General features: G+C 35.3%; 1 long non-coding RNA gene across 2 annotated transcripts in view; it reads right to left on the reverse strand.

Moving 5' to 3' along the window:
* Positions 1–20,529, reverse strand: part of LOC110257770 — a 163,539-nt gene that overhangs the window by 134,689 nt on the left and 8,321 nt on the right. The window contains exons 2-4 of one of the 2 annotated variants that reach the window (XR_002340738.1): positions 4,202–4,302; positions 2,224–2,317; positions 1,701–1,815 (exon numbers count right to left, since the gene is read on the reverse strand). This is a non-coding gene — a long non-coding RNA (uncharacterized LOC110257770). Of the gene's footprint in view, positions 1–1,700; positions 1,819–2,223; positions 2,318–4,201; positions 4,303–20,529 lie in introns of both variants that reach the window. The other variant, XR_002340737.1, reaches the window with a different exon arrangement.

Genomic DNA, 20,529 nt, shown 5'->3' on the forward strand with positions numbered 1-20,529 from the left:
GGTGTAGGTTGCAGACGCGGCTCGGATCCCGCGTTGCTGTGGGCTCTGGCGTAGGCCAGGGGCTACAGCTCCGATTCAACCCCTAGCCTGGGAACCTCCATATGCTGCAGGAGCAGCCCAAGAAACAGCTTAAAAAAAAAAAAAAAAAAAAAGTAGATTAAAGACTTAAAATAAAAAAAAAAAAAAGATTGGTTCTGCTGCATAATAGTTATATGACCTGAGCAAGTAAGTTTACCTCTCTGTGCCTCATTTCCTCATCAGTAAAGCTGAATAGAGTTATAAGGCTGAAATAAATTAATATTTGCAAAATGGTTTAGAATGTTCCTGACATATAGCAGGTGCTATATAAGTATTTTCTCTTATTCTAAGCTACAGTTCTAAATCTAATAGACCCAAAGAGGAGAACATGGGTAGATGAGCATATACTTTTTTTGTTAATGACTGTACCTCTGGCATATGGAGGTACCTAGGCCAGGGCTTGAATCAGAGCTGCATCTGAGACATACGCCAGCTACACCGTCCAAGCTATATCCGCAATCTATGCTGCAACTTATGGGCAATGCCAGATCCTTAACCCACCAAGCAAGGCCGGGGACCAAATCCATATCCCCACAGAGACAAGGTCAAGTCCTTAACTTGCTGAGCTACAGTGGGAACTCCCAGATTAACACATACTTTAAGGTAGGTTATTGACATAATTTGGATTTGAGCAAACTAATAATAACAGGCCAAAACCCTTTTATTTATCTGGTCTCCTCTATCTCATAGAAAATTCTTTCCCTCTTCTCTGCTCATCTCCTTTATTTCTAGTAGTTTAAAAGGTTTAACTGAATGTGCATTTCAGAAGGAAATAAAAAGTGTCCATTCAACCTTTAACAAGAGAACACATAGAACAGTTTTTCAAGGCCCAGCTAGGACATCCCATCCCCTGGAGAATCTTACACTGATTTTTCTGGATGACCCAAGCCGACAGTGATTTTTGTATTTTTGGAGCTTGCATAACAATGCATTTTGAACCATATCTCTAGCACTCACAATTGGTAAAATTATCTCATGATCTTGGGGTGAGACTTGCTTCTCTCCACAACAGGATCATAAGGGGGTGTTTTTTGTTTTTTTGTGTTTTTTTTTTTTTTAGATCTGGGAATATAGTTCCATTTTGCTGTGCCTTCTGCAATAGCTAGGACAGGGTGAGCATGGTATAGGAGTTTCATAGCTCTTGCTTAATGACTGACTAAAGAATCATTAAATTTTCCACAATTCGCTCTACAAACAATCTAACCCTAGCCATATTTCATCCTATTTGAGGCTAAAATTAGAAGTTCAGCGACAAAGTATCAGTGCAGTCTCACCATGGTAGGAAAATGTATTTTGTCAATCTTCTAAAGTTTTCTTTCATTCCTTTCATAGCCAAACCACTAGATTATTGAAACATAATTTCCTAGAGAACTGTACTATTTATTTCCCTCATCAATAATAGACACGAAGGTTTTGGCAGAAATATTACAAAGCATAGAGATGCTATAATTTTGTACAAGGAAAAATATTGGAATTAGGCATTATTTTAGCCAAACTAGAGAATGTAAAAAGAAAGAAAGCAGAAAGGCTATCTCTTTTTTTTAGTCAGATAATCAAATAAGTGTAATTCACTTTACTCTCCAGTCCTTCCGGGTCAGATAATCAAATAAATATCAACTTACTTTACTCCCCAGTCCTTCTGGGTACCTTGTCACCTTCCTAGCCTGGTTAATTCCTCCTTTTCATCATTTCTGTTCAAAGGCTATGGTTAGAGTCTTCAACAGCCAATGACATAGTCTGCTAACAGCAAAGAAAAAGGTACAGCAAAAATTTCTTTTCAGACAGTATATTGAACATTTTGAATAAATAACACCTTTGGATGAGGGGAGGGTAAGGCTTTTAAGTGCATGCATCTGAAAAATGCATTTTAAAATACCTAATATAAATAAATCACATTATAGATATTTTCATTTATACTGTGTGAAACTGCTGGCCATTTTCAAATAATGTATTTACATCCCTTTAAAGATTAACAAATAGGTTCTTTGTTTTTTGTTTCCTTTCTTGAAATAAATTTGAATAATTGCCATGACTTATGAAAGCAATAGAATCACACAGAGAAGATCTAATTTGTACAGAAGGTATCAAAAGCAAATTAGAAATATTCTTGGTCTTTCAGTTTGAGACACAATGATATCTACTTACCTTTTTCCATTGTCAGACGAGCTTCTGCTCAAAATTTCCAAGATGCTATAATTATGAGAATCATTCTCCATTCTTCTTCATTCCTTCTGGCAACCTAGAATAAGAATCACAGCAAAAAACACAGTAAACATATTGGAAAATAACAAGATATCACATATTTTCATTCAACAAATATTTTTGAGTACTTACTATCTGCTAAGCACTGTTATAAATAGGATGACAAACAAGAAAGGTAGAGTCCTTATCCAAAGAGAGCTCAAATTTTCGTAAGAGAGACAAGATATATTTACTACACAGAAGTGTGGGTACAGAGATGGGAAAAACAGAGGGTGCTATGAGATCACACAGGAGAGACATCCAATGCATAACCTAAATGAGGGAGGGTGCGTGGGCAAGGATCAAGAACACCTTTCCAGAAAAAAATAACATCTGAAAAGAACTGAAGCATGTGTAGGATTTTATCAGTTTAGAGTGGGAGTAGGGTCAAGGCGGGATAGAGGAATTTATCCAGATAGAGGAAATTCAAGGTGAAAAGAACCAAAGGGAAGAGAGAGTAATCCATTCAAGAATCTGAAATATGTTTAATAAATTTGTACAAAAGAAGTCTGGTGAAACAGTGAGAAATAAGGGATAAAACTAGAGAGTTAAACATTTAACTCTTGAATCCTACCATGTCTAGTTTGTTTTCAGTGTTTGAAGGTCTTAACACCAATTCTTTCCATTGTCTTGCCACATCAGTACTTGGACCACAAAAGTCTAGGACACCTTTCAACAGCATCTTCCTTAGGTTTATTAATTTCTTATCTTGCAGAATTCCTCTATTCAATGGGCAAAATCTTACAGTGCACAATCCAGGAATACCCTAGGACATCTTGATCAATTGAAGGGAGAGAGATCCCCACTATTTAACAGAATTATCACTCTCTGTTTCTGCATCTGACCTGAAATATATGCCCTTTTCTCAAGAGGCTGGACATCAAGGACAACTTCATATTTCAAGAGACGCCTTGCCACAAAACACATTGAAATGTGGCTTTATTCGGATAGGTACATCAGTATAAGCAACATTCAAGATAAGTCAATCAGCCAAAATAAAGTTACATCCTGAAAGTAACAAAGAAATCATGACCTCGCAACAAGTATTTGATTAAGCTAAAGAGCTGAATAAGAAAGATGGAGATAAGACTTAAAAATAACCTCAGATAATGAAATTACAAGAAATATAAAAAGGATAACTGTTCCAGCCCTAAGCTCTTAGAAAAATGCCTAATAACTCTGAAAAGATACTTGTTTTTCTTAAAAAGTCTAGAAATATTTTATTCTTATAACAGATAAAAATGTTCAGAGCAGATTTACATGCCAACATGTAAATGGAAGCATTATAAGACTATACTGAACAACTGTGATGTGTGAGGCTATTAATAAGCATAGGAAAAACGCATCTTGGTTTTTATAGTTTCAATTCTAGTGGTACTAACTATGAGCACAGCCATATTCATTATTAATTTATCCTGGATTCTTTTACTTTTCTCTTACAGAGTACTTAAGGAAAAATAATTGATGTAGTTAGCAGAAGAAATGGGACGATCATTTTCCATTTTCCAAATTTAATTTCACATAAATATTAATGTTTCAAAGAAGAGGTTTAATAGGTGTTAGATTAAAAAAGAAAGAAAAGTCAAGTTTAACAAACTTGAACAAATTTCCTTTTTAAAGGATTTCTCTTAACACTTCATCTAGTACACACTAAGAGTCTCCAAGAAAAGGATATGATGTGCAATATTTCCCAAAGGTATTTGTCCTTGTTTTTTTTATGGAACTCCTCCCAAATAGAGTCTATAAAACACAACTCTAATAAAATACCAGAAGTTATTTATTTTCAGAAACTATGGGTTTCATGAGGTTAAAAATGAGGTAAAGTACCATATGTTTTTAATGTTCTCTATTATACATAAATGCCATACTTCAAGTATCCCACCTCAGTAATGAAATCTTCTTTCCTCGAGGCCTTTGGCCCAAATTAATCTTTCAAATCTCTTAGGTGTCATAGCTGTACTGCAATTTCATATACACAGCATCCTGTGGCAAAGAGATCACTATCAGTGGGTGCAGAAGACCAGAGTTTTAGTCATAGCTAGGGAATAGTAGCAATCAACTTGAACCTCAATATCTCCAAGTATGAAATAACAAGAATAATACTAGTTTCAGCTGACTTACATGTGAATTGTAAAATGTCATATAATTATTCCATCAGCATAAATTATGATAATAGTATTTTATATATATATATATATATCAGAGAGAAGGTGAGAAGGCGAATGAATACTTGAGTCAAACTGTGTATTCACAGTTTGACTCAACATAATTCTGGTTATACCTTTGTTGTTTAAAATATCTTGGTGATAAATAGCACTAATACATCATTAAAGCATTTAAATTGGAAAAACTTATACCCAGAAGAGTAATTATGCAATATTAATATTTTTGTATGCCTTACAATGACTTTGTACATTTGTATATAAGAGTTCTTCTCTTCCTCTCTTCCTACTCTACCATGCTCAATCAATCTGGCAGAATCACGGTGGAAATGAGACCATTTAAGTGTTTCACTTTGCTTTTTATTTTAGTGGCTATACATATGAAATGTAGTATATTTCAAGACCAACCCAATGTTTCATTTCAACAATTTGCAAAATTCTACAGCTATAGCAATTCCTTGCATATAGTTACCTTGAGAGAGTTACATGTAGCAAGTCAGTAATCCAAAATTCTTCAGGATTACAGCAAATAAGATTTGATTTTTAGAAACGAAGACTCAGTCATGATGTAAGTTACTCAAGGTTACCCAGCAGGCTAGACTGGGGAACAAAGCTAAAAACTAATTCCCTAACCAATTGTTCAGGCACCCTCCTTAACACAGTCAGGTTTCACCTACAAGAATACTGGTTAAAATCTCCTGGTGCTAAAGTGGAATTGGAGGCTTGAAAATGGAAATTGGTTACTTAATTCACTCTAAATCAATGTGTCTGTTGATAATGCAACTGTCAATGTAAGTATCAGGGATCCAGCTGGGTAACGGTGCATAGCTCCTCAGTCATTGTCTCAGAATGTCCTTGTGACATTAGGGAAAAGATCAGATTTTCAATCAGTCTTCAGCTGTGCTGCCCTTTTTTACAGCACACATTAAAATGCACTTAGAGTAAACTCTCTCCAAGGGACAAAGAGGTAAAAGTGTTCTTGAAAGAGAATTGAGAGATCCAGGGATCATTCTGAAGAATAAATTTGAACAATAAGTACTGAATGCTTATAATGGGCTCACAATGTTTAGACATTCCGTATGGGCTTTGAAAAACATCTTGAAACATATGGGTGGTGTATATATGTTGTTGAGTATGTATGTTTCCTGAGAAGGAAAAATCTGTGCATGAAAATATAAGTTACTAAAATGAATCATGGGCACCATGCAATTAGGCTCGGAGAGGAGCCATATCTTACATCTCTAAATCACTATCATGTAGCATGGTACCTGGCACAGAGAAAGCACTTTAATGTTTACTAAACGAATGAATCACAAACACACATATATATTGATAGAAATAATGTTTTGAATAATTGTCCCTCAGGTTTATCCCTTAGCTTCCAAGTTACTATTTCAAGATAATGCATTCTTTTTTATACTCTGTCACATTACTACACTTGAGGGGCCTCATCTAAGAGAAAGAAGTTTAGGTATCACTCATCTTAGGCGAATTTGGTTCACAGGTTTGTTTGTGCAGATATAGTAAATTGCTACCCATCCAACATGTTTTAGTAAAGGGGCATTCAAATTAAGTAAATAATCAGTTCAGGAGAGACTGAAAAGTACATTTGCCTATTCTATGTACCTATTATATTCCAGACACACTGTTTGTGTTTTGTTTATTTAATTTTATTTAATGTTTCAAAAACACAATGAAGTAGGGATTATATTCCCTATTTATTTTTAGGAAGCAGAGGTATAAAAACAGTTACTTGTCCAAGATCATAGAGTAGGCAGTAAATCAAGGATTTTATTGTGTGCCTGCTATTATCACTCAAAGTCGTTCCCATTGGCTCTAGCCGCTGCAACCACCATCCCCATCACCACCACCACCACCACACACATACACACACACCACTGTTAATAAGATAAAGAACATCAAAGACCCTTCACAATTTATCCCCCCCCCATTACTTCAACTGTCTATACATACTCTACCCTTGCCACACAAATTGCTTGTCCTTTTCTTGAAATATGCCATCTATTTGGATACACTTTCTGACCTTTGGTTCCTAATATTCCAGCTGGATGGAACTCCCTTTTTCCCGTTCTTTGTTTAGCATTATTCCTGGCATTATCAAGTCCAACTTCAGCGCCACTACCAGTCACTACTCTGAAATCTCTTGTCCAAACTGAGAGTACGGCCATTAAAACATTGTAATATAAATATAAATTGTTCTATTTATATCTTTAGGAGATAACCTTATATATAGAATACACACTGCTAGGCTGGAAGAACTAGCAATCTTTATTTGATGATTTTAGTACATTTCAGGGCTTCATAATTATAGGGCAATGTAAAAACTAATATTCTGGGGATAATAATATTTTTGTCAAGACCTCATGTTCTAAACCCATAGAAAGTTGAGTTGAAATTCCCAGATCCATCAACTATTAGGACAGACCTTGGAAAATTCATTCTAGTTTACCATCTTTCTATCCCTAAACTCGGGATTCAATACCAGTTCCATTATAAGTGGTTGTTGTGAAGATCCAAGAAAATAATCTCTGTAGCATTTGGCACATAATGGTTCCCCAATAGACAATATTTTTTATTATTAAGCTCTAGATGTTCACAAGTGCTAATCAATTGAGAAGCTGTACTATCAAAGATATGATCAATGAAAGTTTATATTACAGATTCAGCAATGCTGGGAAAAAACATAGGCCAATGGCACATTCTCTCAATTTTGAATATGAGTGAAAATTCTGTATATATTCAGAGGCCTATGAGAGGTCTCCAGGAGCTGGTACAATGGGAATGCCTGTAGGAGTTCAGAAAAATTTTTATCAGGAATTCAATCTCCCCATGGCAGCCATAAATTCAGATGAGATGGCTATTGGAATGAGTATCAGCTACATAAACATCAGAAAGAAGCAGCAGTCTGCCTTCTTGACTTGTAACTTGGCCCAGTGGGGCTGGAAGCCACAAGCTTCCAAATACTGTTTGGACTAGACATGTAGGAAATTAAAGAGCAATGTCATAAGCTGCTTCAATAAATTCATGGCTGAGAAACTTCAGTTTGAACCAGCTGGTTGAGGGTTTAGCAGAGAGCGCTAACTAGACTGCCATCAGATTAGTAAATCAGTGAGCTATATCACTGGCCATGTACAGAAAGCATTCCACTTGGGAATGAGCCAGCTGACCAGGTAAACTGAAAAATATTAATCATTTTACAAGAATGTGGGGAAAAGGGAATCCTTGTACACTGTTGGTGGGAATGTAAATTGGTGCAACCACTATGGAAAAAAGTATGGAATTTCCTTAAAAAACTAAAAATAGAACTAGGGTAATATCCAACAATTCCACTCCTGAGTATTCTGGAAAAAATGAAAACACTAATTTGAAAAGATACATGTACCCCCATGTTCTTAGCAGCATCATGTACAATAGCTGATATATGGAAGCAAACCAAGTGACCATCAACAGATGAATGGAAAAACAAGAGGTGTGTGTATATACACATACACACATCACATATACATTCAACACGTACATATATATACACATATATATCAATATGTACATACACACACACACATATACATTCAACATGTACATATATGTACACATATATATCGCAATATATATCACAATAGACTATTAGTCACAAAAATGTATAAAATTTTGCTACTTGCAGCAATGTGGATGAACCTCTAGAATATTATGCTTAGTGAAATAATCCAGACAAATACTGTATGATATCACTTATATGTGGAATCTAAAAAAACAAATGAATGTATAATATAAAACAGAAACAAACTCAAATAACTTATCTAAAGTTCTGGCACAAAGTAGGCACTCCATAAATGTTAGGTGAATGCACTGATTACATATATCAGTTGGCAGGTTTAGAGATGACTTTATGGCCTCTTACCACACTGAGGTTCACTTGCACAAACTTTACATCATCTAAGGAATCACAATCTTATATGCTTACGAGCAAGATGTAGAAATAAGAGTGAAGTGGCCTGGTGTAAAACCAAATGAGAGTAGTTGGTATTATACAGAAATAAAGTGCATTCAGTATCTAAAGACACTAAAAATACTGTAATAGTCAAATGAAACATAACCAATGGATTAAAAGCTTGTGACCATACTTCTGACTCAATGAAGACATGCTGTCACCCAATAAGGGAAATCTTCTATATCATCTCCTGTAATCGCCTGTCACATAGAAATAAGGCAATTAGCCAAGGAGAACTATTTCTTACAAGGAATTCTTAGATATGCCTATCAAAGTGTATTCATTTATAACAATCACCAGAGAATGATTGTAGGTAAAGATGTTCGAGTGGATTCTAAAAAACAGAAAAAAATAAAATGAGGTAGCAACAAGATGTCTACCACAAGCTGATCATTTTTTTTCCTCTGGGCAATTTTCCTCTAGAATTGTAATGATCTATGAAATTGAGTCACTTAAAAGTAAATAAACCAGAAACAAATAAAAAAACAAGAGGAAATGTTAGCAAATCTGTAACACATAATTGTATATTTTCAATGAGAATGCATAGGACATTGTATCTGTAAAATATATTTTAAAAGGCAAGGAGTGATGAGAAGGAAACAAAATAAAATCAGAGAAGATTTCATGGAGATGAATAACATATTCACATAATGTAAAACTGTGATGGAGGAAAACAATTAAAAGTATCTAATTTTATTGAGAACTTGTTTATGCCAGAAGCTGTTCTAAATATGTACCGCATTATAGTTAATTTACTCCTCTCAGTGCTAAAGCAGATATTATTATTATTATTACTTTATTGCTTAAAAAATGAGGGTATATTAAATTTACATAAACCATTCCAAAATAACAAGCTACTAAAGAGCAGAGCTGGGACTCAAAGAAAGATTTTCCTGATTCAAAGCCCTGAAGCTAAATCAAATAATTCTTCTATTTAATAACTAACCTTCACACACACACACACAAATTCCACAAAAAGACATAGCAGATTTATGAGAAATAATAAAAAAAACTTTGTAGAAAAGGATTTATAGGCATTCCTGTTGTGGCTCAGTGGGTTAAGAACCTGACTAGTATCCATGAGGATCCAGGTTTTATCCTTGGCCTTGCTCAGTGAGTTAAGGGTCCAGCATTGCCATGAGCTGTGGGCTTAGGTTACAGATGTGGCTTGGATCTGGCATTGCTGTGGCTGTGGCATAGGTCATCAGCTGCAGCTCCAATTCGACACCTGGCCTAAGAACTTCCACCAGCCCTTAAAAAAAAAAAGAAAAGAAAAGGATTGATAGTGTAAATCTATACCTATGCATAACTTTTTACTGTCAAGGATAAAGGAAAACACCTATTAATATCCATAGCAAAAAATCAACAAGAAAAACAGGCAAATCAGAAGCAGATTAACTAAAAAGAAAACCAAATATAACTTTTACTTGTCATATCTTCCGTAACAATAAAGGCTGGGAAACAACTGAACAATGACTTCAGAATTTTGAGAAAAAATAAAATAGGAACAGAATTCTATACCCAGACAAGATATTATACACCTATGAAGACAGCAGAAATACAGATATTCAGATATTCAAGGATGAGAAAGTGGATATCCTAATTATTCTATAAAAAAAGAATAATAAATCAATATATGAGTCAAAATAATGAATTTAAGGAGTTCCCATTGTGGCTCAGTGGATTAAGAACCTGATGTAGTAGTACCTGTGGCCTCGCTCAGTGGGTTAAGGATCTGGCATTGCTGCAAGCTGCAAGTAGGTCATGGATGTGGCTCGGATCCAGTGCTTCCATGGCTGTGGAGTGGGCTTCAGCTGCAGCTCCTATTCTACCACTACCCTGGAAACTTCCAAATGCCATAGCTATGGTCCTAAAAAGAAAAAAAAATAATGAGTTTGAAAATTGAGGATTTGATATAAAATAAATAATAGTGATTACAGAACTTTCTGGGTAAAATGTAGAATGTAAGTAGTTGTTAAGAGAGCTATGAAATGTTTGGGTTTTTTTTTTTTTCCTATTAGTAGAAGCAGATTATAAGGAAGCTCATGTAACCAGAGCCACAGCAGTGACAATGCTGGATCCTTAACCTGCTGAGCTACAAGGGAACTCCATAAAACTTTAGTTTTAAGTTCCCAAGTCCCCTCATATGCTCAGATAACTCTTTTTTTTTTTTTTTTTGTCTTTTTTTTTTTGTTGTTGTTGTTGTTGCTATTTCTTGGGCCGCTCCCACGGCATATGGAGGTTCCCAGGCTAGGGGTCGAATTGGAGCTGTAGCCACCAGCCTACGCCAGAGCCACAGCAACTCGGGATCCGAGCCACGTCTGCAACCTACACCACAGCTCACGGCAACGCCGGATCGTTAACCCACTGAGCAAGGGCAGGGGCCGAACCCGCAACCTCATGGTTCCTAGTCGAATTCGTTAACCACTGCGCCACGACGGGAACTCCTCAGATAACTCTTAAGATCCTGAAAAGAAGGCCCCCAGCAAGGTATCTATAATATTCTATGTTTTTGAAAAAATAAGCAAAAATAAAATATTTTAACTATGATTACTTTCTACTCTAACATCTCTTATGTAAACTTTCCATTACGTCAAGGTCACTGGAGTAAGCATGGGAATTTCGGGACTTAATCTAAAAGAAAGGTGAGATAAGGATATATATTTGATTTTAAATATACACACACACACACATATTGTAATACTCTATATACACACATACACAGTACTATTTACAGTTATTTCCATGTATAATTTTTAGTAGCCATTCCAGTATAGTAATGGCTTCCAGAAAAGCTTGTGCCTACTGTGCAATATTCTTGGTGACCTGGCATGAAGGAGCACATTTTATTTTTTCTTTTTAATGATTTTTATTTTTTTCCATTATAGCTGGTTTACAGTGTTCTGTCAATTTTCTACTATACAGCAAGGTGACCCAGTCACACATACATATATACATTCTTTTTCCTCACATTATCATGCACCATCATAAGTGGCTAGATAGTTCCCAGTGCTATAAAACAGGATCTTATTGCTTATCCATTCCAAAGGCAATAGTTTGTGTATCTATTAACCCCAAGCTCCCCAACCACCCCACTCCCTCTCCCTCCCCCCTCATCAACCAAGAGTCTGTTCTCCATGTCCTTGATTTTCTTTTCTGTGAAAAGGCTCATTTGTGTAATATATTAGATTCCAGATATAAGTGATATCGTATGGTATTTGTCTTTCCCTTTCTGACTTACTTCACATAGTATGAGAGTCTCTAGTTCCATCCAGGTGGCTGCAAATGTCATTATTTTGTTCTTTCTTTATGGCTGAGTAGTGTATATACACCACATCTTCTTAATCCATTCATCTGTCAATGGACAGTTAGGTTGTTTCCACGTCTTTTTTTTTTTTTTTTTTTTTTTTTTTTGTCATTTCTTGAGCCGCTCCCACAGCATATGGAGGTTCCCAGGCTAGGAGTTGAATCAGAGCTGTAGCCACTGGCCTAAGCCAGACCCACAGCAACACAGGATCCGAGCCACATCTGCGAACTACACCACAGCTCGCGGCAATGCCGGGTCCTCAACCCACTGAGCAAGGCCAGGGATCGAATATGCAACCTCATGGTTCTTAGTCGGATTCCTTAACCACTGAGCCACGACGGGAACTCCATCCACGTCTTGGGTATTGTGACTGGTGCTGCAATGAACAGATGGGTACACGTATCTTTTTCAAGGAAAGTTTTCTCCAGATATATGCCCAAGAGTGGGATTGCTAGGTTATATAGTAGTTCTATATATAGTTTTCTAAGGTACCTCCATACTGTTTTCCACAGTGGTTGTACAAGGAGCACATGTTGCATGACAAAATAAACATGCTCATGCCCTCCAAAATCTAGCAAAAGAAGTATTTGAGCAGTGAATGAGAAGCAAGATTTAAAATGCATGGACCCAGAAGTTAGCCTGTGGAAAATTACTCCAAATCTAACAGGTCACATTGGAAAGAAACTTCATAGAAATTTCCTAAAATTTGACCTTAATCTTAACTATTTATATGACCTTACAAATAACTAGCTTTGATGTTTAAAATCATCTTAAATAAACATTCTTAAAAGCTCCATCAACAATGCTATAGGAAAGATGAAGTTACCTTTATATTCTCTTGAACAAAAGTGAGAAAAAAACTGTATGATAATTTCTCATTGGTCAAAGAGTATCTGCCTAAAATATTACAGAAAAAAATAGATTATAGGAGTTCCTACTGTGGTGCAGTAGGTTAAGGACCTGGCATTGCCATAGCTATGGTGTAGGTCATAGCTGCAGCTTTGATTTGATCCCTGGCCCAAGAACTCCCATATCCCAAGGGTGTAGCAAAAAAAAAATTAAAAAAAAACAACAGCTTATAGACATATGCAAGGCAAAAGGTATGTACATTGTACATTGTTAGATATTGTTAAATCATCTTTCAAAGATTATAAACCCCTACTAGCAACTGGGAATGACCAACTATTTACATTTTTGTAATATTCACCAAACTTATAGAAAAAAAATCTAATGTTAAATGTTCATATTAATTATAAAAATATCATAATATATATAGTCCATTTAATGTTTTGTTTCATTTGTGATTCATTGGTTCATCCACCTATTTTTATTTTATACCATTAAGCTATCAAAATACAAGTAGAATATATAAATATAAATCCTTAAATATAAAGCAACAAAGGTAAAGATCAGACTAATAAAAGGGAGAAGTCAAATATAACAGTTGGTAAAATAATACCTTATTAAAAGATATTGACTTTATATAAGTTATAAAAATAAAATCAAAATATTCTTTATAGGACACATTTAACACAAAATTGCATATATTCATATCAATGAAAAGATGGAATTTGACAAAATTATTCATTGGAAAGAAATTTAAAGACGGTTGATATGGGATTTTAGACAAAGGCAGAGTAATGTAATGAGATAATTTAATGACTGAACTGAGATCATTTAAAATCCAGTGTTAGTAGATGAAACAAAACAGCATGTATATATATGTGTGTATAAAGCTTTGTGTATATATACACACATATATATAAAAAACTTTGGAAATTTTTTCTATGATAAAAGTAGCAATTATAATCAACAAGACATGAACATATCTGCATTTCTCAATAGGAAATGTTTTTTTTTTTTTTTTTTTTTTTTGGCAGGACATTTCTTCTTCATATAGTCTCTAGATTCTGAATTTCAGTAACACCTCCCAGTCATTTTGACATAAAAAAAGTCTGGACACACTTATAAATTCAATTTAGAGGAGAGATATTATTTATAATTGAGTAGCAGTTGTATAAGTGGCATGGGAAAAACTTGCCACCCATCTGTAAAAATAATACTAAATATAACATTAGATCATATATCAAAATTAATATCATATGGATTAAAGATTTAAACATTAAAAAGTGGAGTGTCATACTAGGAAAGTAGTATGAATAATTATAGACCTTGGGCTTTGGGATCATGACCAGAGTGGGTCTAACTATAAAGAAAACAATTGGCAGATCTTTATTTGATATTAACACAAAAAAAATCCTAAACAAACATTATAGGGAAATGATAAACTGGGGAAGCATTTTCCACATAGACTCCAAATGAATACTTGATATCCCTAAATTATAAAATGCTTTTTTTAAATGACTTAAAATATACCAGTATTTTAAAAAATGGTTCAAGAATGTAAACAGTGAGCATAAGAAAAATATTCAGCCTCACAAGTAAGTAAATGCAAATTAAAATAGCATAGCTTATCAATTGACAAAGAGAAAAACAAAATAACAATATCTAGAGCCTCTATGAGCACAGGAAAATTGGCATACTCATACACTGCTGATGAATTATTTTGAAATATGTAACAAATGCCTCAATATGTAGGCTATTTTTTTAAGGGCCATACCTGTGGCATATGGAAATTCTTGGGCTAGGGGTTGAATCAGAGCTGAAGCTGAGGCCTACGCCACAGTCAGGGCAATGCTGGATCTGAGCCACAACTGTGACCTATACCTCAGCTTGCGGCAATGCCAGATCCTTAAGCCACTGAGCAAGGCCAGGGATCAAACCCACATCCTCATGGATACTATGTCAGGCTCTTAACCTGCTGAGCCACAATAGGAACTCCAGTAGGCTATTTAAGTAAGTTTTACTCCTGGAACTTACCCTACAGAAATAATCAGAAGTTCACAGATACAATGTGATCATCAAAACATTGCCTATATAGGTATTTAGGGTGTACTTACAAAACAAAGAGTCCTCTACATTTATGGCATGAACAAAATAGACACTTGTGTTTTTCTTATGTAACCAGTCCAGGTGTGGTTAAGCAGCATTTCTAACTTCATAGCTTTGAGCTCTGGAACTAAGGCTACTGCTCTAGTTCTTATCAATTTCTAGCCAAGAGCAAATTAGTAAAGGCCCCAGAAGCAAGAGAGCATTAATTCATTTTTAGGGATAGAATTGGGAAGTGGAACATAGCACTGCTACTCATATACCAGAGGCCAGAATATCATCACATGGCCAAAGTTGCAAATGAGTATAGGAAATGTAGCTTTAAGTTGGGCAGCCATAGGTCCAGCTAAATTTTTGAGTTGAATTAACAAGAGAACAGAAATTGAAGTACACTGTGCCACAGTGAAATATTACAAAGAGCTAATGTGCCTAAGATTTTGATTAGACAGACAGATATATGTACATCAATATGATAGAATAATCTGCAACCATTGAAATTAGTGCTGAGGAAGAACACTTAATTACCAATCTAAAAGGTCCTTGCTAAATTCTTGGGCCAGTCACTTTACAACACTGTAGACAAGGAATCTGACAACAAAAACAAAGTGCCTTTTGTACTCCATATTCTTATTTGGCAATTTTGTATAGGACTTAAAGTTGAGACAGGCTTCAGCAAACACATGGGCCTTATTTAACTAAACCACGTACCTAAATCTCTGCTACATGTTTGTGTCTTCCCATTTTGGGGTAATCCAAAATCATGCTTTCAGCACAGTGTTGATGTGATAATTACTACTTTTTTTGGCTGCACCCCCAGCATATGGAAGTTCCCGGTCCAGGAATCGAACCCGAACCACAGCAGCAACCTGATCTTCTGCAGTGATAGTGCAGGATCCTTGACCCACTGAGCCAAAGGGTAACTTTAACAATTATCTTTTCTGACTGAGTACTTACAGGGGACCATTCACAATGCTAAACATTTGCCCCTCATTAAGTCTTTTGTTCCACAAACACACCCAAGTGGTAGGTACTAGAATTATCCTCACTTTTGCTCACAGATTAGAAAACTGAAGCTCGGGAAAATAAAATGTACCAAAAGGTAAGAGCTAATAAGTGGCAAAACAAAGGTTAAAACCTAGATCTCAATCCTAAACCTCTTCTCTATATTGTTGTAGTACTTTGTGCCTGAGTGATCATCCTCCAACAATTTTTATACAACAATATAATATAGAGTCAATTTATTATCTACACAGGTATATTTAGGGAGATAAATACATTGGAGACAAGGAGAAAACATCATGCGATGCATTTCTAACAAAGTGATTGAGGTTTTCCCCAGATGGCTGCTCCCTTCGACTAATGCTCATGATTGAAGTTTGGCACTAATTATTTAATAAGGAGAGGCTAAAGGGAATTTCTGTTTCTTATTTGCACAGAATATTATGCCACAGCAAAAAGATAATTGCTTAGCACAAGAAAGGGGAAAACATGCCTTTAGGAAAAATTATAACTGGAGATAGTTGGAGATACAAATGCTTCATGTACCATCACTGTCACAGCCTCTTGACTATAACAAAATAAAAGTCACATAAAGGCTCCCATATCATATGGCAGAATTGCCCAAGTCTGAAGAAAAGAAAAGAATGCTTGTTTTATACACATGACCCTCACCACAATTCCCAATCCAAAGTAACATAAAAGAAAAAGAGTAACCACCAACACAATTCCATATCTTATCTACTGTGATATTATTCCATCTGAGTGGAATGCCTTCTCCATCTCCACCTGAATGACTGAAAAATGAGTGAAATCTGTAAAAATTGAAAACTGAAATGTGATTATATAATGGGATTTCTATGAAAGAAAATTTCATTTAAGACTGTTAAATACAGGTAAACATAACAATGAAATATGAACATAAGGGAACAATCCAGCTTGCCCTTTGAAGCTTTAACTTTGTCTAACTTCAGCAACCACTTGTTCTCATGGACTCAGTTACCACCAAGCACACTCCCTTTGGGTAATAAGAGAACCCAGCATGATCACCACCAAGGATTTTTTATACTTCTTCTGTGTCCTGCTTCTTCAGGACTGTGTTCTGTGTGTATGGATGCTAATGAGTTCATGGGTTATTCTATCCAAAATAACCTACTTGCCATTAAGAAGTGGACTCCTGGTAAGATGATTTATCCCACTGCAAGAGAATCTAATAGGAATTTCAAGCATCATGGCAGACTGGTGAATTTCATCATCTCAAATGCTGAAGAAAGGTTCAGCCTGCTCTCCCCGCCTCTTTCTTATTTTTTACATAGCATATATTGGTTTATAGGAATAAAAACTCAATTTGTGTTCAAGTGTAGAAATCTTGAGAAATTATAAAAAAGCTAAAGAAGAAATTAAAACAATCATCTTAATATTTAATGTATAGATAAAAATTTCTTTTTTCCAAATATGTATATAGTTGAATATGTTTATATGAAACTATAACTATCAACTAAATATCATTTTATAAACTGATTTTCTTTTGATTAAGAGTATACAGGGATATTTTTCTTTTTCTACATAATAAATTTTAATAGCTTTACTCTTTATTTTCCCCTTTCTCCAAATCATTTGGCTTAAGTAAGCAATTGAGCAACCAGATCTAAAAAATGCATTGGTATATATCCATCTTGTATATATTGATGACCTTGTGGCTTTTCAATTGTCACAGTTTTTTTTGTTATTGTTGTGTTCTTGTTTTATGACTGCCCCAGAAGCATATGGAAGCCCAAGGCTAGGGGTCAAATTGGAGCTGCAGCTGCTGGCCTATGGCACAGCCATAGCAATGCAAGATCCCAGCTGCACCGGCAACCTACACTGCAGCTTGTGGCAATGCCAGATCCTTTAACCCACGGAGGGAGGCCCAGGATCGAACCCACATGCTCATGGATACTAGTCCAATTCTTAACCTGCTGAGCAACAATGGGAACTCCAGGTGTCACTTACTAGAAAAGAGATTTTCTTACTGTATTTTATTCATAGAATTCCCATCTGGCAAAGATGACTGGCTTTACTAATGGAGAGGCTTAGGCTATAATTAGATCTTTATAAAATTATAATATAGACCATTTGAAAATTAATTTTTATCTTCAAATTAAGGTCTAGAATATTCCTTGTAGTCTACATAAATAAGAACAGAGCCACCAAGTTTCAGTGATAGAGGGACACTTTTATGTTTTGCAATCCAACTCAGAAAATTATACAAGTCTGAGCTGGATTGCAAATCAATGAAGGCTCTGTAAAGTAAACTGTCTTTCCCTAAGTCATATAGCATGTGAGGAACAGAGATGAGACTTGAACCCAGTATTTCCGACTCTCTAAAATTTAGTGCTCTTCCCACATTTCCCATATGATATATAGTAACCATAGGCTTACATCTTAAAAAAAACAAAACTAACCCATTTTTAGATTAGACTAGTCTATGAGGATGCAGAAAAAAAAATAACCTACTTCAATTTCCCACTTTTCTAAAGGGAAAAGAGAACCAAAACCATCCACTATCACATCAGCCTGCCATTGTGTACATTAAAATGGCTTTGTGACATTACAACTGATACCATAGAAATACAAAGTGTCATACATGATTTTGAAAAATCTATACATCAACAAACATGATAATCTTAGAAAAAAATGGATGAATTCTTAGAAACATACAACTGACCAATACTGAAATATAGAACAGAAAATCTGAGTAAACCAAACACAAGCATGGAGATTTAATCAGTAATCAAAAACCTCCCAAGAGGAGTTCTCATCATGGCTCAGCGGAAACGAATCCAACTAGGAACCAAAAGGTTTCAGGTTCAATCCCTGGCCTCACTCAGTGGGTTAAGGATCTGAGTTGCCATGAGCTGTGGTGTAGGTTGCAGATGAAGCTTGGATCCCACGTTGCTGTGGCTGTGGTGTAGGCTGGCGGCTACAGCTCTCATTAGACCCCTAGCCTGTGAATCTCCATATGCCATGGATGCAGCCCTCAAGAGACAAAAACAAAAAACAAACAAAAAAAACCTCCCAATAAAGAAAATTCCAGGAATTGATAGTTTCACTGGTAAATTATATCAAATATTTATTTAAAGAAGAATTAATGTCAATCCTTCCCAAATTCTTTCAAAAAACAAAAGAGGAATGAGTATGTCTAAAATCACTTTATGAGGAAGGCCAGAATCACTGCAGCACCAAAACCAAAAGAGGACACTACAACAAAAGAAAATGACATGTCAATATTCCTGATGAACATTGATGTAAAAACCCTCAACAAAATATTAGGAAACCAAATTCAACAATACATTAAAAAGACCGTAGAACATGATCAAGTGTGATTTATTCCAGAGATGCAAGAATGATCAACATCTGCAAATCAATGTGACAATCTACATTAAGCAAATTAAGAAAAAAAGTCAGACGATCATCTTAATATAAGCAGAAAAAGCATTCGACAATACCCAATATTAATTCATGATCATGATAAAAACTCTCAATAAAAGAGTATAATGGGCATAGAAGGAATATATCTTAGCGTAATAAAGGCCATGTATGACAAACCCACAGCTTACATTGTGCTCAATGATTTGAAAACTGAAAGCTGTCCCTCTAAGACTGGTAAGAAGCTATCCCTCTAAGATCAGGACCAAGACAGTGATACTCATACTTGACAGTCTTACTCAACACAGTATTGGAAGACTTAGAGTACTCACATAAGAAAAAGAAATAAAAGAAACCAAATCAGACAAGAAGAAGTAAAACTGTCTGTATTTGCAGATATGATCATACATATAAAAAACCCTAAAAATCCATCAGAAAAAAAATGTAAGAATAAATGAATTCAGTAAGTTTCAAAATATAAAATTTACATGTAAAAACTAGTTGTATTTCTATACACTGAAAACAAAATATCAGAAAGAGAAATTAAGAAAACAATCCCATTTACAATTAAATTTTTAAAAAAAACCTAGGAATAAGATTAACCATGGAAGCAAAAGACTTATACATTGAAAATTATGAGATACATATGAAAGAAATTTAAGAAGACACAAGTAAATGGAAGGATTCTGTGCTGATGAGTTGGAAAAATTAATATGGTTAAAATATCCATGCTACCTAAAGCAATGCACAGAATCAATGCAATCTGTACGAAAATTCCAATGATATTTTATGCAGAAATAGAACAAACCATCCTAAATTATATATGGACCCACAGAAGACCACAAATAGCCAGAGGAATCTTGAGAAAGAACAAAGGTGGAGGCATCACACTTCCTGATTTCAAACTACAATGCAAAGCTTTAGAAATCAAACTGTATGTTACTGGCATAAAAGCAGACATATATTATAGATTGATGGAACAGAGAGCTTCAAATAAACCCACACATGTATAGCAAATTAATTTCTGACATAGGAGCCAAAATAGTTTCTTCAAAAATGATGTTGGCAAAACTGGACAAGCACATGAAAAAAAATGAAACAGAACCACTGTTTTCCACCATAGAAATAAATCAACTCAGAGTTCCCATTATGGCTTAGCAAGGTTAAGAAACAAACTAGTGTCCCTGAGGATGCAGATTCAGTCCCTGACCTCACAAAGTGGGTTAAAGATCTGGCATTGCTACAAGCTGTGGTGTAGTTTGCAGATGTGGCTGGGATCTGGCATTGCTGTGGCTGTGGTGTAGGCCAGCAGCTGCGACTCCAATTAGCCCCCTAGTCTGGGAACATCCATATGTCACAGGCAGGGCACTAAAAAGAAA

Source organism: Sus scrofa, chromosome X (genome assembly GCF_000003025.6).
Source record: "Sus scrofa isolate TJ Tabasco breed Duroc chromosome X, Sscrofa11.1, whole genome shotgun sequence".
In the NCBI taxonomy this organism is placed as follows: domain Eukaryota; kingdom Metazoa; phylum Chordata; class Mammalia; order Artiodactyla; family Suidae; genus Sus; species Sus scrofa.